The following is a 6,594-nucleotide window of genomic DNA, read 5'->3' on the forward strand; positions in this document are numbered from 1 at the left end:
CTCCATCCACAGGTCATATTATTGTTTCCAGAATGCCAAGAACTTCCCCCTATCTGCTTTTTCATTAAAGGCGTGAGGGAGAGGGAGGGAGAGCGAGAGAGAGAGAGATATGGGAGGGAGGGAGGGAGGGAGATAGGAGGATACAGAGAGGGAGGGAGGGAGGGAGATAGGAGGATACAGAGAGGGAGGGAGGGAGATAGGAGGATACAGAGAGAGCGCAGGAGTGAGAGGAGCCGTACATGGCATTGGGCTTTATGACTTGAGGCAGTCTTTGGCTCTAAAACAGTAGCTTGATTAAAGCCAATCATTTCTCATTACTTGGGAGAGATTTGCATTTATATCTGCAATTAACTACTTTGTCGTTTGTTAATTATAGCCGGACCTGTTACCAGGTTATTACTCCTACACATATAACCTGGGGGTTGTAAGCACATCAATTAAATGATAACAGAAAAGCAAACGGAACGTCTCATGATCAAAATGTTCAGTTCCAAAATATTCTGAAAGTGTAATGCCAAATCATACGTTTTTACAGTACGTGTATTTTTGTTATTGTAAGTTTCATGTAACATTGGCAATCTGCAATAAACTCTGATCAAAACTCTTTCTTTTGATTGGGAGGACATCACAAGGGAGCTTGTTCAAATACTGGCACTGTGGTAAAGTCACTGTTTCTGCCAATACAGTGCTGCTCATTTGCCAGAGGTCTCAGCTCTGTAGTTTCTCAAGCAAAGAAAGGAAGAGGGAGAGAGAGAGAGTAAGTTGATAATCTACATGTACAATATCTGTCGAGAATGCTTTAGGCTATTTTACCTTTACTAACATGGTCACTGTCTTTAGTACCCACAAGGACAGCCGTGAAGAAGGCACGGCCACGCCTCTTCTCCCTCAGGAGGCTGAAACGATTTGGCATGGGCCCCTCAGATCCTCAGGAACTTCGGCAGCTGCTCCATTGAGAGCATCCTGACTGGTTGTATCAATGGAAGGCCCTACAGAGGGTGGTGGGGATGCCCCAGTGCATCACTGGGTGCCAGCTCCTAACAAGGGACTGAGAAAGGCCACCTGTGACATGGACCGTTCTCCATGCTCCCGCCTGGTAGGCGGTACCGGTGCATCAAGGCTCAGACCAACAGACTCTTAAGCAGCTTCTATCCCCTGGCCATATGACTGTTAAATGGATAACAACTGCTCTCCCTCTCCCACAGACTATCCACACTGACTCTATGCACATCCACAGGTCTCTACCCACTCAGACACAACCTACGTTGCTGCTAAAACTATAATTGATCAGATGTATTAATCCATTTAACTGGTACCCATTGAGTACATTTTTGTCATTTACCAGACACTCTTATCCAGAGCGACTAGGGTTAAGTGCCTTGCTCAAGGGCACATGAACAGACTTTATACCTAGTCGGCTCAGGGATTCGAGCCAGCAACCTTTCGATACTGGCCTAATGCACTTAACCACTAAGCTACCTGCTGCTAGGCTACCTGCTGCTAGGCTACCTGCTGCTGGGCTACCTGCTGCTGGGCTGACTGCTGCTAGGCTAACTGCTGCTAGGCTACCTGCTGCTAGGCTAGCTGCTGCTAGGCTACCTGCTGCTAGGCTACCTGCTGCTAGGCTAGCTGCTGCTAGGCTACCTGCTGCTAGGCTAGCTGCTGCTAGGCTACCTGCTGATTATTTATTGCCATTAGTATTTACAGTGCCTTCAGAAAGTATTCATACTCCTTGACTTATTCCACATTGTGTTATGTTATAGCCTGAATGAAAAACTATTCTTTTTTTAAATTCTTGAAGCTCTGTCAAATTTGTTGTTGATCATTGCTAGACAACAATTATCAAGTCTTGCCATAGATTTTTAAGTAGCTTTAAGTCAAAAATGTAACTCAGCCACTCAGGAACATTCCCTGTCTTTTTGTTAAGCAACACCAGTGTAGATTTGGCCTTGAATTTTAGGCTATTGTCCTGCTGAAAGGGGAATTCATATCACAGTGTCTGTTGGAAAGCAGACTGAACCACAATTTCCTCTAGGAATTTGCCTGTGCTTACTGTAGCTCCATTCCGTTTATTTCTTAACCTGAAAAACTCCCCAGTCCTTAACGATCACAAGCATACCCATAACATTATGCAGCCACCACTACCGCTTGAAAATATGGAGAGTGGTACTCAGTGATGTGTAGGGTTGGGTAGGTTACTTTCTAAATGTAATCCGTTACAGTTACTAGTTACTTGTCCAAAATTGTAATTAGTAACATAACTTTTAGATTACCCAAACTCAGTAACGTAGATTACATTCAGTTCCTTTTAGATTACTTTCAATTTAAGAGGCACTAGAAGAAGACAAAAATGTATGTTACCAATTGAATGACATCTTTTGCAGGATAAATCAATGTTAAAGTTTTCATAGCTGATCATATATGGGATGTTACATTTGACTTTACGGGTTGGTTGTGTAGGTTTCTTCAAACCCATCACTTTCTACTACTTACAGTGCCTTGCGAAAGTATTCGGCCCCCTTGAACTTTGCGACCTTTTGCCACATTTCAGGCTTCAAACATAAAGATACAAAACTGTATTTTTTTTGTGAAGAATCAACAACAAGTGGGACACAATCATGAAGTGGAACGACATTTATTGGATATTTCAAACTTTTTTAACAAATCAAAAACTGAAAAATTGGGCGTGCAAAATTATTCAGCCCCTTTTACTTTCAGTGCAGCAAACTTCTCTCCAGAAGTTCAGTGAGGATCTCTGAATGATCCAATGTTGACCTAAATGACTAATGATGATAAATACAATCCACCTGTGTGTAATCAAGTCTCTGTATAAATGCACCTGCACTGTGATAGTCTCAGAGGTCCGTTAAAAGCGCAGAGAGCATCATGAAGAACAAGGAACACACCAGGCAGGTCCGAGATACTGTTGTGAAGAAGTTCAAAGCCAGATTTGGATACAAAAAGATTTCCCAAGCTTTAAACATCCCAAGGAGCACTGTGCAAGCGATAATATTGAAATGGAAGGAGTATCAGACCACTGCAAATCTACCAAGACCTGGCCGTCCCTCTAAACTTTCAGCTCATACAAGGAGAAGACTGATCAGAGATGCAGCCAAGAGGCCCATGATCACTCTGGATGAACTGCAGAGATCTACAGCTGAGGTGGGAGACTCTGTCCATAGGACAACAATCAGTCGTATATTGCACAAATCTGGCCTTTATGGAAGAGTGGCAAGAAGAAAGCCATTTCTTAAAGATATCCATAAAAAGTGTCGTTTAAAGTTTGCCACAAGCCACCTGGGAGACACACCAAACATGTGGAAGAAGGTGCTCTGGTCAGATGAAACCAAAATTGAACTTTTTGGCAACAATGCAAAACGTTATGTTTGGCGTAAAAGCAACACAGCTGAACACACCATCCCCACTGTCAAACATGGTGGTGGCAGCATCATGGTTTGGGCCTGCTTTTCTTCAGCAGGGACAGGGAAGATGGTTAAAATTGATGGGAAGATGGATGGAGCCAAATACAGGACCATTCTGGAAGAAAATCTGATGGAGTCTGCAAAAGACCTGAGACTGGGACGGAGATTTGTCTTCCAACAAGACAATGATCCAAAACATAAAGCAAAATCTACAATGGAATGGTTCAAAAATAAACATATCCAGGTGTTAGAATGGCCAAGTCAAAGTCCAGACCTGAATCCAATCGAGAATCTGTGGAAAGAACTGAAAACTGCTGTTCACAAATGCTCTCCATCCAACCTCACTGAGCTCGAGCTGTTTTGCAAGGAGGAATGGGAAAAAATGTCAGTCTCTCGATGTGCAAAACTGATAGAGACATACCCCAAGCGACTTACAGCTGTAATCTCAGCAAAAGGTGGCGCTACAAAGTATTAACTTAAGGGGGCTGAATAATTTTGCACGCCCAATATTTCAGTTTTTGATTTGTTAAAAAAGTTTGAAATATCCAATAAATGTCGTTCCACTTCATGATTGTGTCCCACTTGTTGTTGATTCTTCACAAAACAATTAAGTTTTATATCTTTATGTTTGAAGCCTGAAATGTGGCAAAAGGTCGCAAAGTTCAAGGGGGCCGAATACTTTTGCAAGGCACTGTATATGATGAACAGAGAGTAGCAGTAGCGTAAAGAGGAGTTGGCGGGTGGCGGGACACAATGCATCACTTTCCTTCTTGGTCAAATAGCCCTTACACAGCCTGGAGGTGTGTTGGGTCATTGTCCTGTTGAAAAACAAATGATAGTCCTACTAAGCATATCGCTGCAAAATGCTGTGTTAGCCATTCTAGTTAAGTGTGCCTTGAATTCTAAATAAATGATGACAGTGTCACCAGCAAAGCACCCCCACACCATCACACCTCCTCCTCCATGCTTCACAATGGGAACCACACATGCGGAGATCATCCGTTCACCTACTCTGCGTCTCACAAAGACACGGCGATTGGAACCAAAAATCTCAAATTTGGACTCATCAGACCAAAGCACAGATTTCCACCGGTCTAATGTCAATTGCTTGTGTTTCTTGGCCCAAGCAAGTGTCTTCTTATAGGTTCAGAGATGTTGTGAAATAGCACAGTTACAAATAGAGATCAAACTGGATGGACATCAGAAATAGAGGAAGGACTAAAAACAAACAAAATATAATTATTGTAAAATAGATTGTGTCTGTAAAATGTGTATAAGATGTATAAACTGAAGGTAGAAGCTTAAGTGTTTATTAGTTTACTCCAATTGGGGGAAGGGTGGTAGGGTTTGCAGGGAATAATAAAGATATATTCTTAAAAAGTATGTATAGCTATATAGGTATGTGTGTGTATATGTGTATATGTATGCATACATGTATGTATATGGATATATATACTTACCAAAAAAGATATGGGGGATTGGAAATTGTGCAATTACATTGATGGAAGCAACATTCTTTCCGCAATGTTAAGCTGATCCACCCCTTAAAAATTAAAATTAAAAAGTGTCTTCTTATTGGTGTCCTTTAGTAGTGGTTTCTTTGCAGCAATTCGACCATGAAGGCCTGATTCACGTAGTCTCCTCTAAACAGTTGATGTTGAGATTTGTATGTTACTTGAACTCTGTGAAGCATTTATTAGTTGGGCTGCAATTTCTAAGGCTGGTAACTCTAATGAACTTATCCTCCTCAGCAGAGGTAACTCTGGGTCTTCCATTCCTGTGGCGGTCCTCGTGAGAGCAAGTTTAATCATAGCGCTTGATGGTTTTTGCGACTGCACTTAAGGAAACTTTAAAAGTTCTTGACATTTTGCAAATTTACTGACTTTCATGTCTTAAAGTAATGATGGACTGTCATTTCTCTTTGCTTATTTGATCTGTTCTTGCCACAGTAATGAACATGGTCTTTTACCAGATAGGGCTATCTTCTGTTTATCACCCCTGCCTTGTCACAACACAAGTGATTGGCTCAAACTCATTAAGAAGGAAAGAAATTCCACAAATTAATTTTTAAGAAGGCACAGCTGTTAATTTAAATGCATTCCAGGTGACTACCTCACGAAGCTGGTTGAGAGAATGCAGAGAGTGTGCAAAGCTGTCATCAAGGCAAAGGGTGACTACTTTGAAGAATCTCAAGTATATATTATATGTTGATTTGTTTAACACTTTTTTGGTTACTACATGATTCCATATGTGTTATTTTAATAGTTTTTATGTATTAACTATTATTCTACAATGTAGAAAACAGTAAAAATAAAGAAAAACCCTGGAATGAGTATGTGTGTCCAAACCTTTGGCCGGTACTGTATATATATAATCCAAAAATGGATGGAGCAACTACAGATTGCCCCTTTAAGTCTATCAAAAGTGTATGAGTTTGAGTATGTCTCCATTAGGCCTATGTTTTTTTATCAGCATGAACTAGATTGAGCAATAAAAGCTCCACTTTTATTCCATAGGCTGGGATCTGCACTATATAACTGATGCAAGAGCAAATTTTTCACTGGCTGTCCAACGGTTTAAAAAATAATGATTGATGGGTATCTTAAACTTCTTGAATTCAACCCTTATTGGGTTCAAATACACATTTAGATTTGGGGAACAGCCATCCACAACAACCACAATCCGTAAATAGATAAATGAGAGCGAGCAGATGTAGATATCAATAATAAGTGATATCCGTAACGGATTACAGTTACCGTTTTTTGCCCCGAACACTGCTGTCATCCTTACGTCCAAGTGTTTATTCAAGTTGGATAATCATTGGATGCCGACAACAGTTGTACCACTGGAAGACGGAGCTTGGACTGTAGCCTACAAAAGCCAATTCCTACTCTTTTCCCACAATCCATAAATCACATCTGGTGTGTCATCATAGTGGTCTCTGACTTGGGGTCAGACTTGCTCAGGTGGAACACACTTAAACTTGCGCCTTTGTTCAATGCTGATTTGAATGTAATTGAGAAAACAGAGAAGTGTCAAAGATTTTTTTTTGCAAACATCCTTTCTGAATTTAAAAGTAATCCTCTAAGTAATCATCTAGTTTTTCAAAAGTATCTGTAATCTAATTACAATTAGGTTAATATTGTTGAGTAACTACAATGTTGTTGATCCA

This window comes from Oncorhynchus mykiss, chromosome 27 (assembly GCF_057628025.1).
Source record: "Oncorhynchus mykiss isolate SJ-2025 chromosome 27, ASM5762802v1, whole genome shotgun sequence".
Classification (NCBI taxonomy): Eukaryota; Metazoa; Chordata; class Actinopteri; order Salmoniformes; family Salmonidae; genus Oncorhynchus; species Oncorhynchus mykiss.